We start from the raw sequence: 14,756 nt of genomic DNA, 5'->3' as shown, positions 1-14,756 counted from the left end.
TTGTTGTTCTTCCTGGATCTTGTGGTTGTTTTCACAAAGGTCCAGTTGGGGTATCTGCAAGCCTTAAATGTGTCCTTCAGGTGTTTGTGCTCCTTTTCTTGTGCCTGGGCACTTGTTGGTACATTATCAGCTCGGTGATGCAGGGTTCTGATAACTCCTAGCTTATGCTCCAGTGGATGGTGAGAGTCAAAGAGTAAGTATTGGTTTGTATGTGTGGGTTTCCTGTATACTCCAGTGTGGCAACTCCTTTCCTCTTCTACATGTATAGCACAGTCCAAAAAGGCCAAGCTGTTATTCCTGACATACTCTGGTGTGAACTTGATGTTACTGTCCACTGAGTTAATGTGTTCTGTGAAGGCTTGCACTTTCAGGGTTTTAATTTTGACCTGCGTGTCGTCCACATATCTAAACCAGTGGCTCAGCACGTTCTTATTGCTTACTTGCATCCCAACTATGGAGGCAGTGGAAGCAACCACTACATGACAACACCCTTAACAACAGAACAAACCTCAGCCCAGACTGGATTTGTGAGCTGCTAGACCTCTGTCTGAACACCACCTTTTCCTTGTGCAATGGGGGTTTTACAGACAAAAGCATGGCTGTGCCATGGGCTCACCAGTATCTCCCATCGTGGCCAACCTCTACATGGAAGAAGTAGAAGTAGACTATCTGCGTCAAAGTTGAATGCTGTCCTTTTATCCCTTTCCAGGAGACTTAACAACCATTCACATTTGGCCTCATGTGACAACTCCAATGACTGTCATTTACACTTGGCCTCAAGTGACTCCAATGACCCTGACGACTGTTGTTACAACAGCTAGGAGCACTAACGAACCAAGTGGTATCAATGACCTTGATAACGACCCAGCAGAGGTTAAATACTTGGGACTCCCCACCAGTCAGTTAGAACTGAAGAAGACCCTTGGATGAGAGGCTAAACATCTTCAAGTATCTACAACCAAGTCCAGTTGCCCTTGATTCAACCCTCTTTGGATAACTGAGACCTGGATGACTGAGAATCTTCACAGACATCTTACTTTGAAAACCATCCATCTGAATTCATGTAATTTGAATTACACTCTTTGAAATTTTCAATAGACAGATAGTCAAGATCAATTAGGATCTTAAAATTCAAATCAAAAATGTGATTGCTCAAAATGGGCTTGGTCAAATTCAGACATGACAATCAAATACACGAAAGTCAGACCTGCACATCTAGTAAAAGAGATGGGTGGTGCCTTTTTAAAATCTTTTTTTAAAAAAAGAAACTAAAACACAAGAGTAAGCTGAAATCATTAGCATGCCTGGCTAACTGGCATTACCTCCAAGACCAAGAAGAACATCATTAGCTAACCTCTTTATTTTCATTAGTGACGTTAAAAAAATGGATGTTACTGTACCAGAGTTTATGCTAACGTTAGCGGCTCATTCCTGCTCCAGCCAAACTTGTTATCTGAGATAGTGCTACATTTGTCAAACTCATCAGTCAGTCCACATCCTCAAAGCCTTTTCTCTTTTAATAGTGACACACTGTATAAATACTGTTGGGAAATACAAACAATAGAGCATAGATGTCTGTGTTACTTGTCCAAGTATGTTTTTCTATAGTATCTGAACATGTTTATGCTAGATTGAAACAGCGTTAACATTTTTCATTTGACCTATAATACTGTGCCATAATATAGTTTTGTCCTTATATTTTCCTTATCAATCTGTTCTGTAGCCACCCTGCAATACTAGAACAAGCTGTTCTTATGTCTCCTAAGGACCATCAACTGGTGAAAAAGCTTTTTATAGCTTTTAGCATATCATGTATGCACTCTTAAAGACCCCTTTAAGAGTAAGTAAGTTTATTTAAAGTGTAAAATCAAAGGAGTCTCTATTCAGTTCACTTCACAAGAGGGTAGTACACATTACAAATAAACAGATTGTGACACATAAAAAACACATTACAATAAAATACATAAGTGATTATAAAAGTGATTAAAAAATCAGATCAGAAGAGAAACCAACACTCGAGAAAGTACAGATTTTACAATCTGGTTTAAATTGAGTTAATAGAGTTAAATAGATTTAATGGAGTTCTCAATTTAAGTATGCCAGGTGCCCCCAGCCTTAATTGTTAATACTTGGTATCCCAGATGTTCAAGTGAAATATCTTCAATTTTAGTGCTTGAATTTAAGTAGTTTGAATATTGGACACTTGAATTGTCCATCTCATTTTGTAAACCCTAAAAATATATTAGAAATAGTTTTTGAAATTGCACAACTTAAAATGGACTTTTGAATTGTTTGAAGAGGGGAATTGAGAGCACTTAAAGTCAGACAGAGAGTTCTCAAAGTGAAATATTTCATGTGCTATAACTGCAGTGGTATTTAAATTTCAACATTAAGTATTCAGTGATGAACACATTTCATAATTACATATTCAGTTACTAATGAGATTCAAATTTTTATGGCCATTATTTGCTTCCATAGTTTAGTGTCAGAATACAGGCAACACTGTGTGGCAGTGGAGTTATTTTACAGAGTTTGGTTGGTGTCTTTAATGAACACTTTTCTTATTGCTCAGACTGTCAGACTCCCTGCTCTAATGGTTGAATGTAATCATTCTGCACCAATATGAAATAATGAAGTATGAAGGGTAATTGTTAAACAAGTGGCCTCCTGGGAATCCGTACAAGATTGTACCTGACAAGTGTGATGTGTACGAGGCATCGTGTTAGCATGGATGCGCACCCAGACACGCACACACACACACACACATTACACACACACACACAAACACTTGCAGATTAAACCCTATTAATGCAAACTCAAAGCCCAAGTGACATCTCCAGCAGCGTAATGAGAAATTTAGCAGGAATCTGAGGCTGATTATCAACTGCAAATTTGCTGTAATGCCAGTAATCAGAGGAGATGGTACAGTGGAGAGAGAGGGAGAGAGAAATGATGGGAAGCCAACAGCGAGCCAGAGCACTAATTAAACCGTACCTGCAACTTGTTTCCTGCCATCTTCTTTACATGACAATGGCACCAAGGCCCTGAGGAGAATTTATTTCTCTTCCACAGAAAGGAATTCAGATTTTAATGGATTGCTGTTTATTGTTGAGTCCAACTACTTATCTGGCTTAAATGACTTATGAATAAACATCACAACATGCTTTTGCTTTTTAAAATTGCCAGGTTTATATTTGGCAGCGTGTAATCTTTGACATTCATTCACCCGTTCCAAATAACTGTCCTGATGTCAAAGAGCAAGTCTGCAGGGACACAAACTAAAATGATAATCGCCTCGTGATATTCATGTCTGCCCATGTGTCAGAGGGTTAATCACAAAATTAACTTATCATCTTCCTGGATGAAGTAATTAAGCAGTGCAGGACAAACTCTTCGCATAATTGAGGGTGAATAATGAGGGAGAGACACGCAGTCTAGTGGGAGGGAGGAAGATGGAGGGAAGATCACAGTTTGGTAATTAGGGGACAGGACACTTGATGGAACCTGTGCAGGAAAAATGTTGTTGTGCCACTTATGGCACAGTTCTATCGCTGTGATGTAAGGCTGCAGCAGTAATGAGAGGAAGTATGCTGTGCGCTCCACAGGCAAATTCAGTTTTCACACCTGGAAAAGTAATGCTCTACTCTTAATAAACTACCTTTGTGTGACTAAACCAGGCCAGAGTAGATTTATTTAACACACAGAAATAGATACACGAGCCACACATCAGTCGTAGGGTATTTACATGAAGTTTTAAGTTAAAGTAGGCATCTGACTAAAAGTCAAATGTCATCCAGTAGAGATCTGACAAAGAAAGCTAATTTTACAATAATGTAATGAGAACTTTGGATCCTTCAAATCCTCTCGTTTAAATTTGATGGAGAATGACAGTAGGACTGGATGTTAATGAAACATTGGTCTTGTATCTTTTTTGTGTGAAAGTGGCAAAGCCTGATTTATATCATGTAAAAATCAGCCAGTGCTTTGTCCAATCAGCCTATTTTCATCCGTGTCTCATCATTTTCAATCCACTTTAAATAAAAAATGAAAACTGCCCCATTTTAAAATAAAAAGAAGATTGATGAACATAGTAATGAAGAACACTTAGAAATGTCCACAAAGCAGACTACTTGCCCATGTCTTCCTCACATCATGACTGTATATTATAGGTGTTTCAGTGTGTATGTTTTTGATTCATTGATCAAACATTTGTCTATGAAATGTGAAAAATTGAAAAATACCCATTTTAATTTTGCCGAGTTTAAAGTGCCATCAAATTGAGCTATAGTCCAAAATACAAAGATACTCATTTTATATCACGAGACAGAGGCAAACAAATATAGCATTTTAACTGCAGATTAATTTTCTGTCAATTGACTAATCAATTAATCAGTCAGCTCATTAGCATTTTGTCCTTTAAGGGAAGGCCTTTGATGAAGGGATGTTGTTGCTTCAGTTCCTCATATCAATTGTATTGCATGCTAAGTAGGGCTCCTTTTTTAGCATTTAAACAAAGGAGCAGTGCTGTAAAGGCCAGTATTACATGGATGTTAGTGAGACTACAAAAAAGCTACTACTGTAAATAATGCCGAAAACTCAACGTTATAGGACATATAAATCATTCACAAGGTAATAATGAATAACCCTTGTTGTCAAATTAAATAATGTAAGAAATCTTTACATTTGGAGGTAAAGGAGTCTGGTTGTAATTAAATGTGTTAGGAAATTCAATCAGCAATTGGAGGTTTCAGTCATTGACAAACCTCTTTTATAGAAATTCTCCACAGAGCTGCATACAGTATGTGGTCGCTGTTAGGGAAAAAAAGTCTGACCGCGGAAACAAAAAGGTGCAATTTTCAAAGTTCTTTTCTACAGAACATATAAAAAGTCTTTGCTAAAGCACTGTGAAGTCATTCAACACATGGAAATACTAAGATCAAATGAATAATAGTTCAGATTAGAGGTTTCTAGGAGTTGATATTGGAGCAGTGTAACAGGTCAGGAGGTTGTTTAAAGGACTATTGTGGATAACTTGTCAAGTTCAAATGTGGAGGAGAGTTAAGATTGTTTTTTTGTGGTCATACTACAATTTCAAATGTCAACAATGATGTTTTCATGCTGAAACTCAGCATTTAGCTGTTCTAGCTGCGTGGCTCTATAGAGATGACTATGTCCGTCTGTCCACCACTTTGGTCCAGACTGAAATATCTTGACAAAATTGGAAGGATTGCTATGCAACTTTGTTCAGACGTACATGGTTTCCAGATGATGAATCCTACTGACTTTGGTGATCCCCCCCAACTTTTCCTCTAGCGCCACCATGAGGCTGACATTTGTGGTGTAGAGTGAATTATCTCAATAACTATTCATTGGATTGCCATGAAATTTTATAACAGACATTCAAGATCCCTAGAGGATACATTCTAATGACTTTGGTGATCCTTCGACTTTTCCTCTAGCGCCACCAATAGGTTGACTTTTTAGTGCTTCACTGAAATCTCGACTATTCAACCCAATTCAGCTATTGGATGCTCTGAAATTTGGTTCACACATTCATAGTCACCAGAGGATAAACTGATATTCTGTCTTTTCATGTAGTACCATCATGATCAAAATTTCATTTAGTTTGGTTTATTTGGTTTATGACCAAATATCTGCAAAACTAATGACAATCCCATCAGCCTACTTTGTGTCTAGTGCTAAATAGCAAATGTTAGCATGCTAATACCAAGGGTATTGGTGAGTATTATACCTGCTAAACATTAGCATACTAGCATTATGATTGTGAGCATGTTAGCATGCAAACATGAGCATTTAGCTCAAGTACAGCCTCACAGAGTCACTATACCATGGCTGTAGACACTTACAGGGATATTTACTAAGGATTTGTGGCCCTTTTTTAGGTGATATGTTTTTGCGCCGTTAAAATGATAGAAAAATGACACCACTGAACATGGCATGTTTAGTCTCATGTAATATGTATTTTTAGGCATTCCTGTTTAGTGGTGCTTTATTATGGGAGGAGGAAATGAAAATTCATACAAATTACTGCACCTGATTTATCACAATAGGCTGACCACTGCGACAGAGAAAACTGCATCTACAATTTGCCATCAGGGAAAAGCAGTTGTAAAATCTGCGGCACTGTTTTAGAGCACACACACACACACAGACACACAGAGGGAGAGAGAGACTACAGGAGTGAGAAAAAGAGAGGGGCTCAGTTTAAAAGACGCATCACAAAGCAGAGCTTTCTGCTCAGCAACACAAAAACACAAGACAAAAGAGCAGGAATGCAACAGTCTTATTTTTCACATGGATTTACCTTTCTGTTTCCTTCTTCTCTCAAGCCTATTTTACCTGACTTTTAATGTTTCACAGCAGCTCCAGTCCAGTGCGATATAATTAAGGCAGCAGCTCCAAAAGTGTCTTCTTCTCTTCAATCAGTTTTCCAAGTTCAGCAGCAGAAAACACTTTTGTTTGTGCTTCATTCCCTTCCAGACATTCGCATAAAAACAGCCCAGCATCAGTACTCACTGTGTGGTTCTTTATGCAAATCAAATGAACAGTGTCTGCACTCATTTACTGTACATTAATACTATTAGTAAAAACCCCTCTAAAAATTGCAGTGATGCAAAAGTTTGCATCCCTGATGTTAATTGCAACAGGCATAATAAATATCCCCCTTAGTCTTGTTAAATGGTAACAAAGCAGCTTTGGAGGATACAGATTTGTGTCACTTGTTCACAGCAAATGCTCTGCTCAGAAGTCAGATCATGAAGTTTGTTCTAACATTGACATACAACTACTTACTCATGAATCTGTCATTATATCTTTAGATTGTGTTTTAGCTCTTAATCCAAGTGCAATGATTGTGTAATCAAGCTGCATTTACATAATGTGAAATGAGTTGACGGTCTTAAGATCAAGCATTGAAATGAAGCAGATAAGTATAATACTATGTCAATATCAGGCCTTCATAGCTCCGTGTAGATCTATAAATGTCTGTGGAACAAGACTCCGATGTCCACTACAGCCCTCAGTGCTAATGTTGGTTTAATGTGCAGGACTGTGGCACCAGAGGTATTATTAGGATCCTTATGTCTCCCAAAAAGACAGCATTTGTCTCCTTTGCATTTTCTGCATGGTGAGCACATGAATACAGCAAATCAATACGGAGAATAGCAATCATGAGAAACCGCTGGAGCGTTGGTGAAAAGTGCGGCGCGCCAAGCGGTGCTCACTGTTTAACGGAACATACACGGCCTGCTTAGGCCTTGCTCAATTTATCGACTGCTGCAAGAAATCAACAGTGGCAAGCAGCTTAGCGGCTCTCTCTTCCCATAATAGACTCCATTCGTACAGGCCTTTTATTCTCCGCGCTGCGCCAGGTGACAAATGGACATAATGTCTGCCAGCCTGCCTCTGAATTTATTTGATTTTTTTCTTCCTCCTTCCCCTCCCTGCCCTCCCTTCACTTGTGATCCTCGCTGATATATCTTGACACTCTGAAGTATCCAGAGTAAATTCACTCTGCTTCTATTGCTGTTTATAACCTTCAGGCTGCCAGCAACGATCTGTATATGCACACCACAAACAGCCACTGTCATCCTTGAATAACTTGAGAACACAGAAAGAGGCAGAAAAGGGGTAAAAGAAAAAGAGGCCTGAAGTGTAGAAAAACAATGAAAAGGCTTTTAAAACAAACAATCTGTTAAGAAAAGTTAAGTAAATTACTTATTTTCTACAAATGTCCCATCAATGATTTGAATGTATGTAATAGTAATAGAGTAGCTGGCGTGTGTGTGTGGGTGATAAAACACAAGCAGTGCACTGCATCATCATTTCTGAAACCACAGATGGTAAACTGAATATGAAATTGTTCATATAAATCAGATGACAGTTTGTTTATAGCTACAACAGCAAGTAAATGCATCTTCTCAGAGCGACATAATCTTATTACATATAAACAAATATGTTTACTGCTTTTCAAAAGTTTAGCAAAACACCATCAAGTACTCAGTTTCTTGTTTATACCTTTCTTTTTAAATTAGTAAAGTCGCAATGATCATAATTCCGTGTGAAGATGCAGAGCATTAATAATGAGATCATTTTACTATGGGTGTAAATAAATATTTCAGGCTTAGAAGCCTTGTGTCGGTAATCTATCACCCCACTCCCAAAGATGGGATGCTCCCCGCGGGAAGATAATTTACCAGTTGTGGATCCTGAGCAGCAGATGATCTATACAGTCCTAGAAAAGGTTATTTATCGCTTTCATAATTAAATTTGGTATCTTGGTGGAGGGGCTGTCATGGTATGATTAATCAAGTCCCTCAGTGGCCAGAGCTGGAAAGGCCCAAGTAGCAGGTGTTGCTCGCTCCGGCCTGAAACGCTGCTGCTCTCTGCAGTGAGGACATGCAAACATGACGCTCAGGCTTCTAAAGGTTTGAGCAAAGACAAAGCAGAGAAATAGTATCACACCACTGGCCTAATGTATAAACTCTTAAGCTTAAAATTTTTACATATCTCAATGATCATTATCAAACATGCTTTATTTTATAGCCCTTTTATTTCCACCTCTCTTTGTCACACTATGCTGGCCCCACAGAATCCTGCATGGTCTAAAGCAGTGGTTTGCAGCCTCAGGGTCAGGACCCCCCAAGTGGTCAAAGATAAATGTAAGGCAGGGGTACTCAAATACAAGTTGAAAGGTCTGCTTACTAAATTTCCATCTCATCAAAGGTCCAGTAAGGCTGTATTACATGATGATATTTAAGTACAAAAACTCCAGAACTCTGTACATGAACAGCATTTCTATTATTGTGAGACAAGACATCTTGTAACCAAGTCCTTCAACTTGGGCATAAAAAGGTGTGATGTCCAGGTGGAGACACGAGTGTAAGTGTTCATTAATGAGTTCTTCAATGTATTCATTGTTGAAAATGTAATTGATTTCATAATTATTCTGCTGGAGCCTTGATATGATGACTTCAACTGGTTCAGTTTTGTGGTTCTTTGTTTTCTGGGAATAGTTTTGTGCAAAATTGGCATATTTGATGTCATTGTGGTGTTTTACATGACCACTCTTGAAATGAACACATATTCTTCAGTACACTCATGCTTAAACACATTTTAACTGTCAACTATTTTGTTTTTGTAACTGCTAGGTTTTTTCTGCTCAGTATCAACTGGAACTCCTTCATGCGACAGCAACCTTGCTAACTGCAGCGACCAGCAGGTAGCTGAATGATGACAGGTGAGATGATGTGATAGTGATGTGTCACTCAAAAGCAGTCAGGTTGGCCTGAAATTGTGTTCCTGGTCCTGGCTATAGAGTATGATGTAAGGGGTCTTAGTTTATCAAAATAGTTCCTGATTAAATTTCTGTCCATTAACTTATTAAATAAGTGAATTACTGTTTCAGCTCTAATCTTGTTATTGAATCTGTTGAAAATGCTTTGGATTAATGTAATTAATTAATTTGTCTGTAAAATATTTTTAAAAACGGTTAGAAATGCTCATTCACAAGTTGCCAGAGCTTTGATTGACATCTTTAAATTGCTTGTTTTGTTAGAAAAACAGTTCAAAACCCAAAGATATTCAATTTACAACAATATAAAATAGAGAAATCAGGAAATCCTCACATTGGAGAAGCTGGAACCAGCGAGGATTTGACATTTTTGCCTGAGAAATTACAAAGAAATGATTATTGAAAGTGTAGTCCATTAATTTACTCTTTTAGCACTACAGTTGTATATATCAGACACATATTATAAACCATTATCATCCCTCAAAAATAGAAACATGTATTGCCCTCTAGGACCCATTGCCCTACAAGCTCATGTTTTTTCACCTAAGATGGACGAGTATTAGAATGAAAGACATTTCCATTTACTGATTAAATGTCGGCAATAGAAGACACAAAGCAGAGGAAGATGGCATTCTTGTTGTCATCAAGGAGCCTTTTAACCACAATAAAGTGCCTAATGAATATGAATGGGAGCGACTGGTGAATTAAGTAATTAGACTGGACGCACTTTGAAAGGTTGCAGAGAAGCTGCGGTGCCTTGCAGCCACATTAGTGTCACTGTGATGCTTAAAGCTGTGAGACGCCATGTCAGCAGTGTGAGAGGGGATGAACTGACTGTAGGACAACAGAAAGTCAATATCTGTGTTGAGCACAAAATGAACATGGTGTTTAATCCTATGTCCACAACAACAGTCCGCTCCATCACGCTGCTTCAGCCGAGCCGCTGTTCAATTTACCTTCCACTGCCAGCCTGGAGGCAGAGGGAGAAGGTGTGTGGGGTTTATTACCCTCAGCTGTGTGTGTGTGTGTGTGTGTGAGCACATGTGATCAGCAGCTATATGGATTACACTCCGCAAAAGCTGTTCCTAGACTTGTTTTGAAAGGGCTGAAATTGGCAGAAGTTGTGAAAAAATGTGACAGCTCTTGTGGGGAGTTGGTCTGATGATCATCGTCTCTCTCCCCTGACAAATGCGATTAAAAGGAGCCGTTATGTAAAGTCGGGATTAGCAAGGTTTTGACAATCTCCGGTAAAAATGGGACAAATTGAGTCCTCGAGCTATACACACCGAGTGTTTATGTTAATCGACGGCAGTACAGTATGTGACCTGAGCTAAGCAATGTGCTTTTAGGTCTTTCATCTTTACGCAGATGCTGCAGTCAGCTACTTGACCAGAATGTTGAAAGTGAACAGGTACAGATGAGGAAAAGATTAGATTTTTCATTTCTGGTTCATCAGCACAGAGTACAGCAGGTTAATAATTACCTGTCATCTGGATCCTGGGAAGTTGTTAGCCTTTACTTTGTGCTAGTAGATGGAATATTGGAAAAGAGTGCTGTTATATGAGTTATGTTGCACACATTAATTTAAAGAATAAACAGTTTGAGGCAGTTCACTCAGTGGTATTGGGAAGTTTTGCAAGCTTAAGTCTATTTACTTTACATATGCCAAGGTTTATTTCCTAAAAGAGTCCTTTTGTAATGCTGGAGGTCAAGAGTTACTACTAGGATCTGATATTTCTTCTTTTCTTTCAAAATATTACATTTGGCATTTAACATTAACTCATCTAATGCAAGAGGAGAATTATTTTTCTTTTTTTTTCAGTTTCTCACTGTTCCACATCAAATATACAAAGTAAAATGAAATAATTTTTGTGTATCCTAGTGCAACACAAGCATCAATTAGCCAGATTTTTTAATCAACAGGCCTAGAGACTTCCTGAATTTCTGTATGATAGATCTGCAAATATCAATATGTGCACATTTTTTAACATACATATCTGCTTTGAGTATACATTATTTTTCTTCATATTTGCAGTGGTGGAAGAAGTATTCAGATTCTTTACTTGAGTAAACGTAGCGATAACAAACTGACAATACTCCATTACAAGTAAAGGGCCTGCATTGAAAATGTTACTTGTAATGTAAAATTGCTAAATGTTATTATACTATTACATATTGGATTGTAACTGGTAGATTCATGTGTAAAAAGCATTTTACTGTTGGTGGTGTAATCTAAAACAATGCATCATATTTGATAAATTCACCATATGTTTTAATCTGTACAGTAACTAGTAACCATTGCTGTAATATACATGTAGTGCAGTGAAAAATGTCCCTTTGAAGTAGTAGTCTGAAGTAGCATAAAATGGAAATACTCATGTAGGTACATGTACCTTAAATTTGTATTTAAGTACAGTACTTGAGTAAATGTATCCATCACTGATTATTAGATCAATTCCTCTTATTAGAGTTGCACTTGATTATTATTTTCTGTTTTGATTATTGTCTAGATATTTTACTTTGATTAATCCATAATTGTTTAGTATAAAAATAAGAACAAATGCTCATGGCAGATTTTCAGAGCCCAAGCTGTTGTTTTCCAGTTGCATACTTTAATTAACATTTTACAAAACTGATGAAATTGAGCTGATTAAAAATAGCTGATAATAATATGAGATGGAGAAGAAGCTGTGCATCTTTAAACGATAAATAACATCAAATTATTCATCGCTTATTAAATTTGAATTTTCTGTCCATCAATAAACTCACTAATTTAGCTGTATCTCTTGTATTGCAGCTATATTGTTCCAGATCTATCATGTACCTGTTTTTCTCACACTTTTAACATCATAACCTTCATTCATTGAGCTGTTTCATGATAGTTACAGTATATAACTGTGATTTAATAAATCCTACTTTCCTTTGCTGTATGTTTTTATAATTTTCTGTTGAAATCGTGACCGTATACGTTTAGTCTACTATCACTACTTGCTGTTGCAATGGCCCAGTTTCCCCCCAGGCCTCATTAAAGTTTCATCCCATATTATCCTGTCTGATGCCCATACAGAGGGTCTCTCTTCTGGTCTGACGTCCACCAACTGCCTCGTATGGTGTTAGTACACCAGAGGGTTGCTTTCCTCTCTGTGTTGTCCTGTGGTTTTATCCCTCTCACCTCTTCACCTGGCTGCTGGCCTGTGGGCTGCCAGCCTCAGATGGTTAATTATCTCTTGTCTGAGGCGTGATCACCTCCCCCGGGGCTCAGCAGCATAACGCTGTATCAGAGGCAGCCTATTGAACATTCTCCCGGCCCACTGGGGTGTCCAACCGCCTGGCTAATAACGATTCATGCAGCTGCCAATCTGGCTGAGCTGTGCCATCAATATTCCTGTCTGCAGAATAACATCAATTAAGAGGCAGGGATCTGAACATTAAGACGCAGGACAAATATCATCCGCTGGGTTGATGTCTTAAATGGCGAGAGCAGACAGCTGATTGTGGAGGCGATATTCTCAACCGGTGTGAGAACCGAGAGAGGGCTGTGTGCCAGCGCTGGCAGGTTCTAACACAGGTGCTTAAAGAAATAGTCGGACATTTTTTCTGGGTTGGCGATCATCTTGTGTTGCCAACTGTGCAGTGAGCTCAACGTTAGTTTGAGGTCGTTTAGGTTAATAAAAGCGAAACCCAAATACTTCAGGGATGATGAGGTTATCATCTGTTGTCTATCGCAGTCTCAGCAGCACTCTCCTGTCTTCTTCCTCTACTCCTGCACCTGGCGTATGGCTTCTGACACACTCGTATTAGATAAGACTAGGGCTGCAACTAACTGTTATTTTCGTTATTGATTAATCTGCCAATTATTTTAATCGATTAATCAATTCATTGATTAATTGAGAATATCTTCAGTTCTTCTTGTTTTGTCTGACTAACAGTCCAAAACCTGAAGATATTCAATTCATTGTCATATATGACAAAGAAAAGCTGCCAATAGTCACATATGATCAGCTGGAACTAAACATTTTTTGGCACTTTTGCTTGAAAAATGACTCGAACAATTACTTGATTATCACAAAAATGTTCTATGATTAATCTATTATTAATTGACTAATTGATTAATCGATCGGGGGTTTTTTGGTTTGTTTGTTGTTGTTGATTTTTACCCTTTATTTAATCAGGGAGGTTTCACTTAGAGGCAGCCTCTCTTTTGCAGGAAAGCCCTGACCTCACTCACTTTAGATCACTTTAGATAAGACCAGCCTTCTTGAAGCTCGGCAGCCAATCAAAATGACAAACGACAACCTCTGACGTGACTATTTTTTTTATCAATTCAAATGTCTCACTAAAAGGGACCACATTAGGAATAGGTAATGACTATCAGTTTCTCTCGTATCATGCCCATCATGTACAATTAGTCTTACAGCCCACTCTCAATATATGCACATTTTTCTTATTTATGGTAAATTTCTATTTTATTTCATTTCATTTATTATTTATTATTTCGAATGTATTTACTTTTGATTATGGTTAATCGGTGTTTAGAAGTTAAAAATGTAAAAAAATGTTTATATCTCTGTAACAGATCACTTGATAGAAATATAATTTTTTTTTAAAAAGTCTTACTAAAAGACATGATGAAATATTGCCAAACACTTTATGATCTTTAAAATATCTATTACTACTTTTGAGGGGAGAAAAAAAACAACAAAAACATTACTCAGTAACTTGTAAACTGCTGCTGTTAAAATTCCTGGCACAGACAACAGGGAGCCGTGTTAAGAGTCAGAGGTTGTCTTAATCATGCTGAACAGTGGGATATGCCTCAGAGCCTGTCGCTGTTAATGGCAGCAGCAGTGGGAACAGGGTATGTAGGGAGAGGCTGGCTGAAAACCGGAGGCCCTACAGTGTAGGCCGGGGTTATTATCTGCAATTACCCTGATTACTGAGCCCTTCATTTGAATGACTAAGGTGAAATTCATTTATTATGGAATTACTACTAAACTGAGCTGGACATTAAACAGTCAGTGAGCAAGGCCTAAATTGGAATCTATTTCATAAAGAAACACAGGACAATATGAGTATGATAATGTTATTGACAACAAAGCTCATTCAGTTGAGTGTATTTGATGAGTGAGCGTTACTTCCTCCGTGCTCTGCTTCTCCTTGGTCTAAAACTATTTCATTAAAACACAACAAACACAGCCTCATTGCATTTAATAAAAGCACTTTCATCGCCCTAGTTATGCCATCTGTGAAAGTCAAATTCCCAAATACATAGTTATTGCTAATTCTCCCTGCGTCCTCAGACAAATATTGCTGCTAGGGAGCACCATATCTAGTGATCAATCATATCACCTCTCTGAACCTGCTATGCAATTTATTAAGTGCTGAACAAATGGGCCGGAGCAGGCGAGCGACTGTTCCCAGGGCTGGGGAATGTAAATCTAAG

General features: G+C 38.1%; 1 protein-coding gene across 3 annotated transcripts in view; it reads left to right on the top strand.

Annotated features, from left to right (window-relative positions):
• adarb2 (adenosine deaminase RNA specific B2 (inactive)) overlaps positions 1-14,756 on the top strand; it is a 385,455-nt gene that overhangs the window by 140,060 nt on the left and 230,639 nt on the right. For 2 of the 3 annotated variants that reach the window (XM_042400109.1, XM_042400114.1), the window contains exon 2: positions 9,171-9,259. The exons of the other annotated variant lie outside the window; for it this stretch is intronic. The gene's annotated coding sequence lies outside the window, so the exon portion shown is untranslated. The remainder of the gene's footprint in view (positions 1-9,170; positions 9,260-14,756) is intronic. 3 annotated transcript variants of the gene reach the window in all.

Source organism: Thunnus maccoyii, chromosome 21, assembly GCF_910596095.1.
Source record: "Thunnus maccoyii chromosome 21, fThuMac1.1, whole genome shotgun sequence".
NCBI lineage: Eukaryota > Metazoa > Chordata > Actinopteri > Scombriformes > Scombridae > Thunnus > Thunnus maccoyii.
This window is presented reverse-complemented; position numbering and strand designations above follow the sequence as displayed.